Source organism: Gavialis gangeticus, unplaced genomic scaffold (assembly GCF_001723915.1).
Source record: "Gavialis gangeticus isolate Ggan-Ray unplaced genomic scaffold, GavGan_comp1, whole genome shotgun sequence".
NCBI classification, from domain to species: Eukaryota; Metazoa; Chordata; order Crocodylia; family Gavialidae; genus Gavialis; species Gavialis gangeticus.
Window position 1 is genome coordinate 178,293,658 of NW_017729022.1, and position 18,877 is coordinate 178,312,534.

At 39.1% G+C, this 18,877-nt stretch overlaps 1 long non-coding RNA gene across 1 annotated transcript in view; it reads right to left on the reverse strand.

Annotated features, from left to right (window-relative positions):
• Window positions 1-7,035: 7,035 nt before the first annotated feature.
• The window catches only part of LOC109296929, a 70,008-nt gene continuing 58,166 nt past the window's right edge, over window positions 7,036-18,877 (reverse strand). The window contains exons 4-5 of the long non-coding RNA XR_002097104.1: window positions 9,472-9,607; window positions 7,036-9,032 (exon numbers count right to left, since the gene is read on the reverse strand). This is a non-coding gene — a long non-coding RNA (uncharacterized LOC109296929). The remainder of the gene's footprint in view (window positions 9,033-9,471; window positions 9,608-18,877) is intronic.

Below are 18,877 nucleotides of genomic sequence, written 5' to 3' on the forward strand. Positions count from 1 at the left end.
CACAGGGCCTCGAGACAGTCCATTCTTGGGGTGGTGGCGGCACGTTACCCCCAGACTAGCGAGTGTGCTCTGGGAGAGGGGTCGGCCAGACATGAGGCGCCCCTAGGGAGGCATTCGGAGCCTGGAAGGTGGTTGGGCGCAGGGAGGTGGGCAGCTCAACGCAGGAGCACTCCCTACTGGCCCGCCTCACGTGGTGGAAACAGCGGAGGGATACAAATACCCAGCTGTGTTCCTGAGGTGAGATCTCTGCACCCGCCACACAGGTCACCCCTGATCCTGCACTTTTCCAGGCTGAAGAGTCCCATGGCTCTCAGCCTCTCTTCATAAGGCCTGTTCTCTTGCCCTCTGATCATGCATGTGGCTCTCCTCTGGATTCTCTCAAGTGTCTAGACATCTTTCTTGAATTATGGAGCCCAGAATTGGGTGCAGTACTCCAGCTGCGGCCTCACCAAGGCCGAGTACAGTGGGGGGATGACATCCTGGGATTTACTTGAGAAACATCTATGGATGCAAGCCAGGGTTTTGTTTACTTTACCAGCTGCGACATCACATTGGTGGCTCGTGTTCATCTTGTGGTCAGTCATGACCCCTGAGTCTCTTTCAGCTGTGGTGCTAGCAAGCGTAGCACTGCCGAGCCTATAAGTGTGCTGCGGTGTTTTTTTCCTTACCACACTCCAGCAGTCTCCTGCGTCTCGTGTATCAGTGTCCCTGCACTTCAAAATGGTGGTGGGGATGCTTTAACTAAAGCTCATTCAACAAGCTTTAGTTAAAGCACCTCTGCTGCCATTTTGAAGCATGGGGACACTGATACACAAGATGCTATGGGCATTTTAATTAGAGTGGCTCTTGGAGCTACTTTAATTAAAGCATCCTCCCCACCCCCAGAGCACATCTAAAGCTCATCTAATGAGTTTTAGTTCAAGTGCCCCCACAGCTATTTTGAAGTGCAGGAACACTGATACATGAGATGTTGTGATGCTTTAATTAGAGTGGCTCTTGGAGCCACTCTAATTAAAATGCTGTCCCCCAACCTCCAGAGCACAGTAAAAGTGCCAGAGTTTCATGGTGATAGCCAGGAACAAAGGAGGGTGTTGAAAAAGGGGGAAAGTAGTAGAAAGAGTACAATGAGGGCCTGCTGGTGGGTGTTGTGAGTCTTTCCTTTTGAAAAATCAAGTAGGTGGTTCCTATAAAGCTTCCTGAAGCCTGGCCTTCTCTTGCTTCTATCTGTGGGTTCCTAGAGTGTTGCTTTAGCATTTTTAAGCTGACCACCTCTTCCTCACAGATTTACTATCCTTCCCTTTTCAGTTGGGGGTGTCTTTAACCAAGGATACAGGTAAAAGGCAAAGGGCCCATAAACCACAAAGGCTAGACAGCTATCCATTCAGTATAGTCTAATGAAATCATCTAAACACAGATGGAAATATTTCTCTGCTGCCAATTTTCTTTTGGCTCCAGTGTTTTACTTTTTATTGGACAGAGTAAAGGAGGGATTACCAGTCCAGTAGCTGATGGAGCAGAGCCTAATGCAGAGAGCAAACTGGGCAAGAAAAGGAAAGGCTCTCCATTTCTGAATTTTACATGTGGAGCTCTCAAAGTTGTGCTTTTGCCTCTGTCATCTGCAGGAATATAGAAAAAGGAAATGTTTTATTTTAACAGAGTTGAACATGAAACACTCTCCCCACTGCATAACATTCTTTAAACCAAATCACAGAACCCAGCATAACTTTTCTTTCTTGTATTGAAAAGAGCCCAAAGTATAATATTCTTTCAGGAAGCATAAATTGTATTGCTGGAAGTAATAGCAATCTCCTTAGCAAAATCCCCTAGGAATCACTCCATGCTTATGAATGCAGCTCTTTGGAAAATAGCATACAATGTGCCCTTCTTACAAGAAAGCATCCCAAATGCATGGCTCTTGGTCATGCAAACAGTGCCAGAGAACCTGGATTCTTTGCTCTGCAGTCATGTTGGTTGTATTACTTCAGGGTACAGTACTGGCTCTCAGGAGAGGGGTATCAGCCTGCTGCCCAACAACCATCCTAGCTTGGATACCTATTGTCCTCCTTCAGCATGCATGCGTAATTCCTATGAATGTAAACGTAAGTTATGTGCATGTATCGAAGGGGAAAGAGATCCATTCATCCTGGCTCAAGACAAGCAGCATCTCCCTGAGGAGCTACTTACACAGGTTATGGGAAAGCCAGCAGCTCTGTGTAGAAGGCTGTACCTTCGTACATGTGTGTCATAGAAATTATAGGAATGTTGTTGATGATTATAGTGAATAAATAGTTTATTTCTGGGCTCAGAAACATTCCAGTGTAAATACTCGCCTGGCAGATAGTTGGCTGTTTGCCACGTCAAGTTAAAAGGCCCATGACCAATGGTGTCAGATTAACATTTCCAAGTTGGACAATGTACAAATGGCGTTCCTGGAATGGAAGAGAAATACATGAAAGTAGCCTACTGCTGTGCAAATAACAAACTGGCATCCAGCTGGCCATTGGAAACAGAAGGCTACTATGGGAATATGCTTTCTGCAAAAATACTTTACTTTGGAGATAAGGATTAACAATAGGAAGATGAGGCTTGTTTAACATGAAACATATGGTCTCATTCTGGCCTTATTCAGTGTATGGCAAAGCTCCTTTTGTCTGTAATGCGAGCAGAATGGGAAGTCCTGGAAATACATGGTAATATTTGAAGCTGAAGAGCCAGCAGGTATGTTAGGGTTACTCCCAGTATATAAACTTGTTTCTAATGAGTTGTATGAAAGTGATATTTTGGTGAGTAAGAAGTTTATTTCAGAGGACTACAACTGAAAGGAAACTGAATGAAATGTGATTTTTGGGAAATCTGTTTTATCAAAAAAACAAGTAGCCAAGAGAGAACCATTCTAAATTTAGTTATCAAACTGTGAGATGAATGAAGCAACATTTGTAAGCTGATTAGTGTAGAAACAAAAAAAAATGTGGGTAAGGTGTTTTGGAGTATGTGGAGAGTAAGTAGATTTTATCCTCAAACTGAGATGGCAGAATGAATAAGCAAATGACAATGTCAGTATAATGGATATGAGCTAATGGTACCAGGTCCCTTCTTAAGTAATGTATAAATGATTCAATTAAACAAATAAATTAAGTGTAATGGAATGTAACATACAGCTTGCAGAATGCTAGGCAAATTGGCAATGGCTATTTGAAAAAAAGTGGAAGAATTCTCAGTGGAAAATCCAGTTTGGAAATATTTCAAGAATGCAAAACATTTTGAAGGTTTGTCTTGAATGCTTTGCCTTCATTACTACAAAGTAAAAAAGAAAAGAATTTGAATGGAAAGATCTTTTCTTGCCACAGGTGAGAGATATGCATATACATTATACCACTGTGTTGTGAAAGTTACTGGAATTTTTTCTGATTAGGAATTTGTAAATTGTATTAGATTTGGTTTGTAAATTATATTATACTCATGGCATACTTCTGTTCTTTTTGTCAACAAGCAATAAGCTAAATGGTAATATTTTGCCGTGTATGGAAATCTACAAATTGTCAAAAAAAAAATTCAAATTTTAAACAAGAAAAAATATCAAAAGCTAAACATTGCCTTTACGTATTTAAGTGCTCAGTCCAGGTTCCCCACAAATTCAAGGCGGCTGAGTGCAGTTGGAGTCCATAGAATTATGCTGATTTACACCAGTTGATAATCTGGCTAAGCCATTTCCCCACTTTAATCTTTTTTTTCAGTTCTAGCCATTTTAGCTATGGATTGTAATGAGGGTGGGGAGAAAAGATTTTAAGGCATAAGTGTGATTTTAATTAATATTATTAGGTATGGGGATGTCCCTTTTATATGGTGATCACCTCTACAATAGCATGATCTCACACTCTGTCCCCAAGCTTTATTTACTGTGGAATGAGTCAATGTCATGCAATAAATATGAATGTTACACCGTGTTGATATGCAGCGAAATAATACTCAAGAATTTCACATTTACTGGCTGGAAATAATGTCTTCCTGGAAAAGATAGCAGCTTTGCAATCCTTCTAGTACATGACAAGCATTACCCCTGAGGACATGCTGCATATTTATCAAAACCCTCTCTATTTTATTATTATTTATTCTTATGTGCATAGCATGGAGATATACAATATAAGAATATGCAATATGCATACCCTGTGGTGCTAGACATAGAAAAAACAGGTGATGCTGCCCCAAAGACCTTAATAGTACGCAATATCCTTGATTCCTCCCAGTTCTCATTATCTCTGTAAGGTAGGACTTCTGAAACCCTTATTAAAGAAAGCCCCAAATTGATTATTCTGTGCCCTAATGTCTGACAAGCTGCTGCTAATAGCTTGTGACTTCAAAAAGACAAAAGTTTACTTGAGACACCTACCCTTTGGGTTAGCATGGTTAAAGCAAGTAGGGCATTGCGAAATTTTGCCAGGTGTTTCATTTCAATGCTGTTTCAACTCATTTTGAGCTCGAAACAGCAAAATCAAAACAAAGTGAAGGGCTTTGAAACAGCCTTGAAATGAAACGAGGGCAGCTGAAATGTTTCAAAGCTGAAGCTGGGCTTGCCTGCAGTGAAACAGAAATTAAGGAGAGGGAAGGGGAAGAAGGGGGAAGGACTGCTGACATTGACTGTGTAGCTGACCAGTGACTGTGATCCTTCCCGGAGGTCCCTTCCAATCCCAGTGCTCTGGGGGAGGGATGGAAAACAGCATAAAAAGCATTGTTTGAACTGAGCGTTCTCTCTGCCTTCACACTTACAAGTGACACAAGTTTTGCTCTGAACAGTTTGAGGTGCAGTTTACCAGAAACCCCTGTGCTTATCTCCTTGAAATTTGGCAGGCTTCATGGCCTCAGCAGGGGCTACCATCCCTGCAGTTTTCACTCCACTGCACCTTAACATACACACAAAGTCACACAACCTGAGTTTTGCTTGTCAGCACCTTGAGGTGCAGTTTCCCAGAAACCGCTGCACCTATCTTCTTGAAATTTCACAGGTTTTGTGGCATCAGCAGGGGCTACCCTACCTGCTGTTTTCATTTGAATTAGGCAAGAAATGTCAAAGTTATAGGCATTTTTGTTATTCCCCATTATAGCCTATGGGCAAAATGTCAAAACATGTTGAAACAGCAAAACAGTTTCGATGAAACGAAACAAAACAGTGCTTCAAAATTAAATGAAACTCAAAATGAAACACGTCCCTTTGAAATGGTGAAAACAAGTCAAAAGGAAATGGTGCTGTTTCGCACAGCCCTAAAAGCAAGCCAATTTCTATACCAGCAGCGCACAAGTGTGTTTAAATGACCAAGTATTACTTTACAAATAAGTCACCTTTGAAATCCTAACAATTGAAATCTTAATGACCCTGCCTCCATAATAAGTTGTAACGGTCTGGGAATATGTGTGAAATCCAAAGCTCACCAACATCAATAGGAATTTTTCCTGTAGCCTCAGCGGACATTGGATCAGACCCTCCCATCAAGATTATAGACTAGAAACCTGACTGCCCAACTGTATGGGCCCAATTCTACCTCCATGGAAGAGTAGTTGTCACATAGAACTTAAGGGGAGCAGAACTGAGCCCCGTGTCTACTGCTTTTTAATAATTGCCAGTAATGACATTCCCTAAACACTGGCACAAGGGAGTTCCCACTAACCACCTCCTACAGATAGCTAGGGGAATAAATAACTTTTATCATATCAGAGCAATATGAAATTTTCAAAAAGCAGTGTCATATTTTATTGCTGTTTCTAATGCACACATATGGTCATGAGTAGAACAATAGAAATAGCAAGTTCCTATTGTTCTATGCATGGCCATATGTGTGCTGTCCAGTGGATAAGTGCCTTCTTACCACTAGCAGCTGCATAGTGAGACTTCTGGAATGTTGATAGCCCATATAGAAAGGAATCATTTATGTCTCAAAGCCTTGCAAATAGTGTGTCTGCTTTAAATATCACTGTTGCTAAAACAACTACCATATATGATTTGCCAAAAGCATAGACATGCCTTTAGTCACTCCAGAAGTTTATAAGGTGATTATATTGTTAACAATTATAATGCACAGGCTTAAAAATGAGCTGAGCATAAGATTAAAGGGGCTTGACAAAAATATGTTTTTGGGTTAGTATTTTCTTTATCTCAGAAACTCTCTGCCCCCTCTGACCCTCCCCCACCCCCGTCTTGCACACAGAGAACCTCACATAATAAAAACTTCGACTTTAGCACTAATCCATATTTATTCTATCCTGTTGTACTAGGTTGAAAGCCATGCAGTTTACTAATAGCTTGTTACACTTTAGCTGCTTTTCCCTCAGGCCTCATACCATTCTGCACAAGCTGGGTGATATATACTTTGAGTGATGTGGAGTCAGACCAAAAGCGATGGTAGGGATATCTTGTGTATGTCTATGTCTATAATATTCTTTCCGAAGCTTACTTTCTCAATGCTGTATTTACAAAGCAACCGAACCAAAAGTGAATGTTGCACCTAAACATCTTCATTTTTCTTTGCTAATGTTGTGTCTGGGTGTGTACATGTGAGAAAGAAAAAGTGAGAAAAGAAATAAAAATTGAGAAGCATAGCCAATGTTTTTCCTAAGTTTAACAGTCATAATTAGGCAAATGTGTCTTTATTTAAATTAAAGGTGTTGAATACCACCAAAGCCAGCAGGAGCAGAAAGTAGTCAAATGCACTGGGAAATCAGGTCCTTTCATATGCCTCATTTTAAACACCCAAGGTTAAAAATGTTGCCTTGGCTTCCTACCACACAGCAATAATGTTGTGTATTATTCTCCTTTTTTTGCACAAGCACAACACTTTTTTCACTGAACATCAAGGACATATATAATATGAGATGATTTTTGGTAAAACAGCCATGTGGAAAATATGCAACGTATGGTGAAGAACTGCAAACATGCATTCACCTAAATTGCACAAAAAGATATAACTTTGCCCACAGCCACAGGCATTTCAGCCCAGGCAAGTAAGCACATTTAAGTGTCCCACAGAAAAGTAAATCTTTTTAACATTTGTGTCACAGACTTTTTAATAACAGATACAGTAGCACAAAAGACAAACATGATTTATATTTATTCTGGCTTCAGCAATATGTATATTTCCAACGTGCCCATACTAATTCAACTCTTAATAGAAAATGGGACAGATTTTTACCCTTGAATATCTGAATGCCTTGAATACTTTATTCCCACATAGGAAATGGTAGCCAAACTTTCTTCAGACTTCCTTAATATCTACAATTTTTGTTGACTTCTAGAGATGTGTTTTGCCAGTATCACAAATGTAGTTTCAAAATGCATGAGTCGGTGTTTTGTGCAATCAAAGCCTTCATTCCTGTATACTTTCCTCAGTTCATGGCAGTTAGATATCCTAGCTCAAGCTCTTTATCCTAGAAGCTGGCAGTTTTATTCCTCTCCCATTAGACAACTGGATGTATCTCTTCTGAACACACGTGCATCTCCTCGGGCCTTAGCCTCAGCTCTTGTGCTACTAGGAGAACCTAAAAATGTTTTTCCCTGAACCCTTAGCCAACACCATTTCCTGTTATCCCTTTCTGGAAGGATCAAGCTCTTGTGAACAAAGTATGGAGGATATATATTTCTCAGGCATGTGTGGCCATGGAGAAGACAGCTCTATGCAGGACTAGTGGCAAAAACAAGTTGTATATTGCACAAGTGAAGAAGGCATCGCCTTGTACCACTGAAATTATTTTAACTCAGGTTCCTACCATTAAGCTTTCTCTTGTACAAGAATAAATCTAGCTGGATCTGGATATTGGTCCCTCTATTTACCTAATGTTTGTTCCTGCCATGCTTGAAAGGAAACAAGTCAAAGTTGGATGGGGAAGGAGTTCCTTCTTTTAAATGGAATCTGTATGAAGGTTACTTAAGGGTTTAGGAACGTGAGAAGTAGCCATGGTGAAAATGGTTTAGTCTGCAGAGTACAGGAGAGATTGTCAGGTATACAAAATTAATGTAGATTATTATATGGATCAAGCAGCTGCAGAAATAAAAGAATTTATGGAGTAGATATCAAAATCCATATGACGATGGATTGTATCTATAATGTATCATATACATTTTCTTTGTCTCACCCACACACACATACACATACACCACAATACAATACACATACATGTAAAGACTGATAGATTTCAAAATAAAGACAAAAAGAAATATTTCTCTTCCATTTTTATAGTATGTTTAGGTTGATTTGACACCAATTGTCTTTCATTATGTAACATCAGTAGCTACACTGCTTATAAAGTAGCATATCTCCTCTGAAGAGAAAGTTAAAGTAGAAATAGCATTTATAAAAAATCCGTGTTTGAAGATTTTATCAGAAATAGGTTTTCTTTCCATTACATGGTATCAACAGCCTATCCTTCACTAGCTTTTGGGGTTTAATTTCTGTCTGGTTGGGGGTTTATCCCCCCAAAAAAGACATCAAGTTTCTCTTCACTGTTGACAGTACAGGTCATGTTAACACAAAGTAGATAAGAAAGGAGGAAAACAATAGGGTTTTTTTTTTTTTATATTCTGCAAGGTTTCCATAAGGCACCTTGGATTCCAACTGCATGTCATGATTGTTATACATGAATACCAGTCCTTTGGTATGAGGATGAAAGTCTTCCAGTAAAAATGAGAGTCATCATGAATCCATACATGACTGAAAAAACCAATCTGAGATCTTCATGTTTGACTGCAGCTGTGGCAAATAGTTCCAGGAGGAAGGAGTAGATCCTGGTGATGTTAGGTTACAATCTTTTCACTTTGTCTCTCATCTATCTGCCTCCATAGTCGGGCAAGTTTACTCAAAATGATCAATCCCCAGCACCACTGGGGACAATTCAGTGCTTGAATTTCCCAGGTATTGAAATTAATACTGCATTTCTTCAGATTATTGTACACCACAAAAAGGATCCTAAAGGCGAGGGCACAGGAGCCCAGCTCATCAAATTCCCAGGAGCTAGGAGCCTCAGTACGCTTGCAGATCTGGCCCCAAATGCTGAAAGAGCAAAACAATCAGTGTCATCCTTATTTTTCACAATTATTTTTAAATTCCTTAAAATATGTCATTCACCAGAAACAAGCATAGAGAAAAAGAGTTGGAGGAAGGTGAGAAACCTTTCTTCCATCCCTTTCTGATTTCCCAGGAGAGATGAACCTAGACCTACGAAGTTTCGTTTGACAGTTTTCTGTACCTTTTTTCTCTCTGTCAGATTCCTCATTCACAGGAAGAATCACAGCCCACCGCAGGTTCACAATAACCTCTCCTTATCACACTGCACTCTCCTGCTTTTCAGCATCAGGCACAACCGTACCTTTCCCTTCAGGGCAGTCGGCAACTCCTCTTACCTCTCGCAATAAGAAAGACAGATGCGTATTTCAGTCGCTCACATTCACTACAACTAGACAGGAGTCACAGGTCAGTGGAGAACACTTACATTTCTGATGTGCAATTTCTTCTTCGTCTCTCTGAGGGGAAAAGTGCCCTTTTTCATTTAGCTGGTGTGTAAGTTCCCTCTCCCTTCAGGTATTCTTTTCCTCTTTGGGAGGTAAGGCAGCTACCTCCTCCTTGCGCTATGTTATTTGACAAAGAAATAAAGAAAAAAACATAAAAAAGAGAAACACTGTTATTTTTTACACGTTGTCTCCCACTGCTGAGTCAATAAAATGCTCTTCTTAGCACGTTTTGAGACTTAACTTGATTTTTATGGTGTATGCTATGTTGTACATGGCTGTCCTTCTATCACTAAGAGTCATGCCATAAACAGACCCACACTCTTTTATACCATACCAACACCAGTCATTAGGTGGGAACCTCAACTGGTATAAAGTGACATAGCTTCAGCCACCCCAGGAGAACTACACTGATTTAAAGAGAACAAGCACAACAATCACAAGATATCACCTTCCTCCAATGCCTGTTCTCTACACTTGTTTTTAGAGGGTATACTTTAAGAAATTTAAGAATAACCATGAAAAATGGTGACGTTGACAATTTTGTTCTTTCAATATTTGGGGACAGATCTGTGAACGTAATGAAACTCCTAGCTTCTGGGACTTTGAGGGTTGATTTAGAATAAAACACCATGTTCATGATAATGCTGGAGGAAAGAAAGAATCACTAAGAGGGGAAAACTGAAGCACATTTCATAGTCTAGGTTTGTAGGATGGAGATGTAATTCAAAGCCCACATCCAAGAAAATGTGATTGCATCTCTATTTTGGATGCTATTTTGTTTGACTTAAATATTTTACATGTAAAGCTGTATGTCACCGGCACTCATATAACTCACTCCTTTTTTTTCTCCTTGTTTTAGAACAACTTTTGCATAAGTCAACTAAAAAAGTATGCAGACCTTTTTGTGGAAAGTACTGACCACTCTTTGTGTGTGTGTGTGTGCGTGCGTGCGTGCGTGCGTGTGTGTGTGTGTGTGGGCATGAAAAAACAGTCCATGAAGTTCAAGCCCCTTTAAAGTTGATATTAGGATCCATAAAAATTAAAACACTTAAACTCACTGGCCACTTCTGAAATCTGTATGTCTTCTTTTACACACTATCTTCCGTATTGATATGTATGCATATCTGTGTATGTATACTGATTGAGGAACTACTACAATACAGAGGTAACTGAATACTTCTTGTTGCCACGGTGGACGGTCTCTGCTGACTTGCCATTGCAAATAAGTCAGATCATTGAGCTGAACTGAACCACCATATTAAACAAACACGTATCCAATTTAAAATGTAGTGCCCGTATCATATAAGACCTATGCGCATACTTAATTTTATGTACCGTGAGTAATCTCACTTATTTCCATGTAGGTAGTCTGATTTCAATGGGATTAGTCAAAGTGCACAAAGTTAAGGATATTTGTAAGTCTTTGAATTTTTTAGACTTCCAGTTTTTTTCTCTCCCTGGGGTTTCCTGAAGTGGCATGAATAACCTAAGTTAAACTTGACATTTAAAATATTAAATAAAACAAGGTATAGTTACTTCATGCCTTTACTTAGTTATGGTATTCATTCCAGTGCAGAACATCAAACCAAGATTATATACTGCTGGAGCCTCACTTAGACTTTCTACTGAGTGATTCAGTGCAGCCAGTAGAAAGTAAGGGGGAAGACACCCAACTGTTATGAACTGTCTAGCATCCACTGAGGTCAAGGGAGCTCTACTGATTTAGTGGATCTGAAACTGGACCATGGTGATTCATTTGTAATTGAATCTTGTAATAGCTGGAAAGCCACCAGAGGTATTTAGAAAGATAGGCAAGGATGTTGTAGGGATAATGTTAAAAACTAATAAGAAAATGTACAATGGCGTTATCTACATGTTAGAGTCTATAGTTGGGACTTACAGAAGTGCTGGAAAAATAAATGTAGTAATCAGGAGCAAAGGTCAGAAATGCACAAAGGTAAATTTGAGCAGAGCAGGAGCTGAAGCCGGTGTGTTCCTGGTACAATGGTTGTGATGTGGAAAAATATGAACAGAAGAAACAAAGCCAAAGTTATGGACAGTGGAAATGTAAGAACTGAGCCCAAAGCGAAAGCGTCAAAAATGGATTTTGTTTTTCACCTTGTTACTGGTTTGATGTTACGGGCAAAAGTGTTTCTCTCTGCCCTAGATTATGTCAGCCATCATCTTGGGAAGCTAGTTTGAGTTGGACTAGCTTCTGAAAGTGGAAAGACAAATGTTTCCTCCAGTTCCAAACCAAATCCTTTGCTAGGAAAATACAGGAGTAGCGAGATATATGTTATATTCCTTTTTTCTATGTAAAAAGAGATTGGTTTTAAGGCACACAGGCCTTTTCCCTTGTTCCCTTTGCTACAGAAACCAATGCTTTCCCTTGATCTAGAACCCTACCACTGCAAGAAACAGTTAAATATTTGCCTCAACATTGCCAAATGCTTGTTTTTACTCAGATCTCTTTTGCATTTTAGCTCCTGATGCCCTTTGTATTGGGAGTTAGATGTATTTTGAAACACGATTAAGTAAAAACACTAACTTTTTGCTCCACAGACCTATTCTAAGCCATATCTGTCCAAATTAGTGGCCCAATATATATTTTACTAGCTGCAGAACCAACACGGCTAAAAAACAAGAACCCAGTCCTTTTTCCCCTCCTGGTATATCATCAACAGAAAAGCTTACTAGTTTTCAAGCATTTACATCACCACAAACTCACTGAAGCTGAAAGACAGGACTTTTAGAAAAACATTTAGTACTAGACACACTCTACTCTCACTGTGATCTCTGCTTTACTTCAGTGCAAACAGAGCAGCCAGGCCACAGTTGAACACATTTGAAAAGCCTACCAAAGGGTATGCAGCATAATCACTGGGGGCATAATCTATACACACTGCAGTTCCATAGGAGTAACTAGAGTCATAAAATGGGTCTGAAGGATCTGTATTATCGCTGAAAAAGGATAGAGCCCACCTTAATGAGTCAATACCAGGGAGAGTTTGCAGGGCTAACAGATAACAAATAAACTTTTAATTATGCAGTGTAGAATATTGATTCTGGATTCACACAGAGACAAGAAACGTGGAACCTTCAATGGTATTTATGCAGGCTGTTTACTAGCAGAGCAGTGTCTTAAACTAAGAACACTCCTTCTCAGATCTTAACTCTCCAAGTATTTTAGTGACACACGATGTTTCCAGCACCAGTAGCTTGTTTTAAAATTAGGTAGCAGCTTGGTTTGCCACATTTTTGTGAAGAACTGGTAAATCTGTTACAGCTTTGTTTGTGCATGTATGTTCAGCTTTTGCTTTCCACTGCAGACCTAAAAAGAAATCCCTCTGGACTCTATTACATTTATTTAGATGCATATGGAAGAGAACAAAACAAATAATACAACAGGCCTCTTTCTTCATATTTTTGCTTTCTTAGAACACTGTGTTGAGAATTTCCAACAGCCTTTTAACTACATTCTAGCTCAGTAGATTAAGAGCTCTGAATGAATTTATTGATGGTGTCTGGAAAAAAATGGAAAAATGAATTAAATCCCTTGTGATGCAAGGTATGTCATGAACTTCCCAAAGTTATGAGCAAATATTTTTGCCAATATCAATAAATCCCTGAAACTTCAGACTGGGACCTATTACTTAAAGAATGGCATTATGTGTTTAAAAGATTCTAAATATTATATATACAATTGAGCATGTTCTAAAAGTACTTGCTATTTTAGTACTGAAGCATACATGCCAACAGAACTAGTGCTCATGATACTTTTGAAGTCTTGTTTTAGTTATACTATCTTTGCAATCTGGGTTTACAGTACATGTGTTCAGTGTGTTAAAGTCAGATACTGTTCCAACCTGCTTGAGTCCCTGTAAAACTGTTGATGTAAAAGGTAAGCAGGTCCTCCTTCTCACTGCTTTTTTATGACTCAGTTGTAAGGTACAATGGAAGCTGTTACAAAAATAGGTGCATTAATGGGTTTGCAGGAACTTCAGCACTGTGGGAAAGAATCACACCAAAGTCTACTTGTGCATCAGACAGATGAACTAGACTCTGGAATTTTGGGTCCATGTTCCTCATGCACACATCCATGAAATGCCAAAACTTGATTTAGCTTACTTCTTTCCAGTGATTTAATCACCCACATGAATGCTTCCTGAATCTTATTAAAACTCAGAAATAGCGCTATTGTATCTTCTTATTGTTGGACACTATAGAAAGGGGAGGATGGCAATGTCCATTTGAACATGGGCAAAGGTAGAGAAGAATGACAAATTCCTTTGACAGATGGGATGGGATGGTCTTGAACTTACTAGCATGACAGAGAGGAGGTCTGGATTTATTTTTGGGCTTCACTAATGCTCCTTGATTCACTTACAGTACGGAAAAAGAAGGGATAAAATCATTTTAGGAAGAGGGCCAACTTCTGAGATGCTAATTTAGAATGAGTAGCAACTAACAAGTAATAGCAACAAGTGATCCCACTGAAACAGTAAAAAGTACTATCCAGGATGAGTACACTTTTGAGAATCTGGTCCATTGTGGGCACATCTACATGTTCATTACTGCACTTTTGCTACTGAGCATTAAGTTTAATACTGCTAATATGAGGTACTAGATAAAGGTGCATTAGGCTGCCCTAATGCGGAGTAGCAAAAGCAAATGCCTTTTTAGTGATGTTTAATGTGCAGTAGACTAATTCTACTTCACATTAACCTATTACACTGTTTTTGATATGATGCTTTAATGCGCAGTAGAATATGCTACTGTGCATTAAAGTGCTCATGTAGACACACCTGTGACTACCAAGATGGGTTAAATCAATGGTCCTTTTAGTTCATTATTCCCCTCCAAACAGTGGCCAGTAGCAAGTTCTCCTCAGAAAGATAAAATAACTTCTTAAAGTTGCTTTTATGGCAATACTTCACCATTGCAATATAAGAATACTATACTAAGAATGCCTGATAATCTGCAATCCAGGGCACATCTTCAATTTACACATAAGTTCATGCAAGTAAAGAAAAGTCCAGGTTTTCCAACCCCCAAAGAAACATAATCCAGAGTTTATATCAGATGGTTTATGAGAGTTTATTGGAATATCCAACAGGGTTCATGTAGTGTGTCACAAGGTAAAGCCTGTTCGTTTGTGATTTACAAGCAGCATGTTCCGGTGTTACTGTAATTTATAGAACACAGATGGTCAGGGAGTGCCCCTGCTGACTTGTAGCTGAATAAGAAACTGAGCCCTGTGTGTCATCTGCTGCAGGTACCTCCATCTCACTTCCCAAAATTATACACTGATACAAATTTGTCTTCTAATCTGGAAGATTCCTTAGACCCGACTTTACAATATGGGGTCTATTTCAGAGGAGGAAAAACTGCAAATGATTAAGATTAAACACCAGACATAACTGAAATACACCACAGGAAAATTGCTTTTATGATAATAACTTGCTTTCTCAAGGTTGGTATTTTAACTGATGCTTTTTGTCACCTGTTCAATTGAACAAAGAAGAATATCAATCCCTCTTTCATGTACCATTCCAAAATAAACACTTTGACTCAAATGTTTCAAGGTTTTTAAGTCTATTCTAAATGATTTTAAAATAGAACCTGTTCTTCCGTTCCTTTACTCTTGCCCTCTTTATTATTGCTCTTTAACTCTGCTCTGGCCTTCTTTCTGATGTAAAGCTATAGTACCTCAGTCCCTGGTTCCTTTAAACAGTATTAGATACTTGTCTCTTTATTACAAGACCTCTTTATAACACTCAGAGGACTTGGCTGTGGAGGAAGGCCTCAGGAAGAGAGAGAACTGTGCTTACAGAAAGTCTGTCCTGAATTTTAAGACTGGATAAGAAATGTAGGTGGTTTTTTGTTTCTGTTTTTTCTCCACAAATTAGAACTCCACTACATAAACTTTTTTAAACTGGTTTTCAATACATTTGTTTAAAGTCCTTAACACTCTTCACTCTGGTGTTAACATATTCCATGATACCCTTGAATAGAAATAAAAATCCCTTGAAGTTCAAATGAGAAATGGACTGAAGACTTGGGCAGCCGAAAAATACACTCAACAGTAATATCTTCTGCATTATCACATAATAAGGTTCTTGACACTTTGGCTCACCAACTGTGACAGTGAGCAAGACTGTCCCCAGGCATAAACTAGCATAGCTTCATTGATGCGGATGGACCTGCACTGATTTGCACCCAGAGAGAATCTGGCCTATTTTCTTTTGTCTGTTTTCATTCTTCTGGTTGACAAGGGGTCATCCTGTTGAGAAACAGTTCTCTCATTCATGATTCATTTTGCTATGAGTATCCCTATTATACCCACACCAATAAAATTTATGGTCTCAAGCTCTGTTCAGCTCATCATTAGAGCATTCTCCTGCATTTGGGAAGAAGTATTCAACATGGTTCCCCAAATGGTACCGAACTCTGCTCTCCCTCTGGGTTGGCCAGGGTCAAGCAAATCCAAGACCTATTTTCATGAAGCATGGTGGACACCATTTTTAGAAAGTACTGGTTACATTTTGTTAAAATAGGTCTTGAACTCAGTTGACCCAGCAAGAGTACCAAGGATTTTCTGGGGAAAGGGGACACCCTTACACCTTACATCCTTTACACCTGTTGCCAAACATAACTACAGATACTTGTATATGACATACACATACTTAAGAGTTAATAAGCAACTAGATGACTTTACTTTTCCACTTAGTAAGGGGACTCAGAGTGGGTGGTGGACATTAAAAAGAAAAAAAAACCCTTAAAGTTGTTTTCTTATCAAGCCCATAAAACACACACATACAGCGAGAAAAGAACCAGAAGGAGAGCTGTAATGGAAATAAAATTGACAGCCTCTCAAAACTCAGGTGGCACTTTCCCTTTCCAGTTAATTACAGTTTTAATTACACGGCTTCTTGCGACTCCTTGATACCTAATAAACTAGACTCTGTGGGGCGGCAAAGTTGAGTTTTGCTTGAACTGCAGGTGTAAGGCTCAGCATGAAACATAAATCAACTTCTTAAACATGTTCCCAGGGTGTGTTCAGGCTTTTTCTTCCTGTTTGCCTGTAAAAATCACATCTTTTCACCATTGTTGGTAAAGAAATGATTGAAGCAGTTATGCAGTGAATAATAGCTTTATGTCTTTGGCTTCCTAAGCTCTATAAAAATCCCTTTTGCCATGGGTTGGAAAAAAAACCAAAGTAAAATTTATCTTTGGACTAATAAATCCAAATTATACACACATGCATATGCGCATGTGCACATACTGTAATTTTTCTTAGGCCTAATAAATCCAAATTAAAGACCCTAAATATATATACACAAACACACATACATAGATACACACACACTATACATGTACGGAAGTATGTGTATTTGTAGATGTATGATTACATATATATGCATGTGTGTGCATGCATGTGTGTGCATGTGTGTGTATTTTCAGTAGAGGAAATACATGTATCCGTTGTTAGTAGTATACAAGCAAACAGCAGGATAGTATATAAACATAAGGATGTAGTCCAACCACAGGAATCTTCTTTCTAAAGGTTTTGAAAACAGAAACCATATTTGTTCCTTGTAAGTGCTGTGTTTGGAATTTGTGATCAGACAAGTTCAAGTACAGAACAATATATTATGAGTTACCAGGGTGGCAGGATGACCTGTTGCAATAAAAGACAAAGAGGAGTATGCTCCAAAAGTTCCCATTGGTCTAAACAGTGAAACATCTGATGGAACAAAGAGCAGCTTGCAGTCCTAGCACAGCAGCAGGAATGTCTGCAGTTGATCAGCTCTGCCATAACTAGTAAATGTCACTATGGTAAATGTGGATTTCAATAGAAGGTTTTGCAGAGCATAGTGATAATTCTGCCAACTCTCCCTTCTTCCCTCCTCCCAACCACAAAATGAAACAATAAAAAATGGAGAAGGAGGCATAACATATGGCATTTGCATGTCAGCACAAACTACAAGAAAGCAGGTGAAAAAAAGCTGCGGGAAGAGGCAGGAGTTGTGCAGAATTTCTGGCCATTTCAAAATTATAAAAATAGTTTGTGAAGTATTAAGTACTCCTCCTGCTGTGGGGACCACAAGGACCATTCAGAAGCCCCTGCCCCACACTGAGATCTGCTGCTGTACTCCCTGGGAACCCTGCTGAACGGGGAGCACAATGGTCCACTCTAGCAAAACTAAATGCTGGTTGGATTACCTTTCTGTCTTGGGGAACTTAGAATTCATCTGGTGTACAGACACCAATAGTTTTACCACTCCTGTGCCCTCCATAACCTCCCTAGAAACTTAGATTAGGTCTTTTGAAGGGCTAGTTCTTTTAATACCTTTTGAAAAATCAGCTTCATATTGTGAGACGTCTGTCTAAATGTTTTATTCTATGAGCAGATGATAGTATTGTATACTAACTATTAAATATACAAAACACAGTATAATATACTATATTTAGTATGTTAATAGTATAGTATAATGTATACCATATTATACTATGTGCTATAGTATACAGTATAATAATATTTAAGGTTGAATATCTATACTTAATTATAGACAAGTTACAGTTATATTACAAAATAAAGAAGTTAGACCTAAGTATCACACATCTAAATTGATAAATCTGTTCAACTGCCTTAAACAGAGCCAGTCTACTGAGAGTAAGGTCAGACTCTGTCCCATCTGCATTTAAACAATGTTTTTTGGCTTTTAGCCTCTTCCCTATTCCTGATGACTAGACATAAGGATCCTCATCTGGGGTAAACCAGCTACCTTCATTGAAGCCAATAGTACCATGCCAACTTCCACCAGTTGAGGGACTGTCTTCATGAGTCTGCTTTCTTGAAAGAAGAATTGTGAACTTAATTTCCTCTCTGCAGCAGCATCAGGAAATCCAATTACTATCATTGGCACTGGGCCCAATCCTGTGATTCTTTCCACACCTCCAAAATTTGCTGGAATCCACATGGTGGCCAATACTTACTTCCACCTGTAGAGTAGATAGAACTTTAAAAACAGAAGGCCTTGCTCCACATACTTGTTCAAGTAAAACTGCCTTGGATGTGAGTGAGCAAGGATGCTAAGGGAAAGCAGAGCAGGCACTCCATTTGTCTTGGTGGTCCAGTCAGTTGCTAATAATACAAACTTGTTGAACTTGTTTTACTGGCAATACTGAGGTAGAAGTCCACAGAAGTTTAGTCTTGACTTCAATACATTCCACCCACATGAGGATTGCACATTCTGACTGTACCAGAATGGCACAATTCTCCTTTGCAGCCCAGCTGTTTTACCTTTTATTACTGATGGTGTGGTTATAAGAATAACCAGCCTTTGGCACTGAGCATTGTGGTTGTTTTGCAACCAGGTTGCT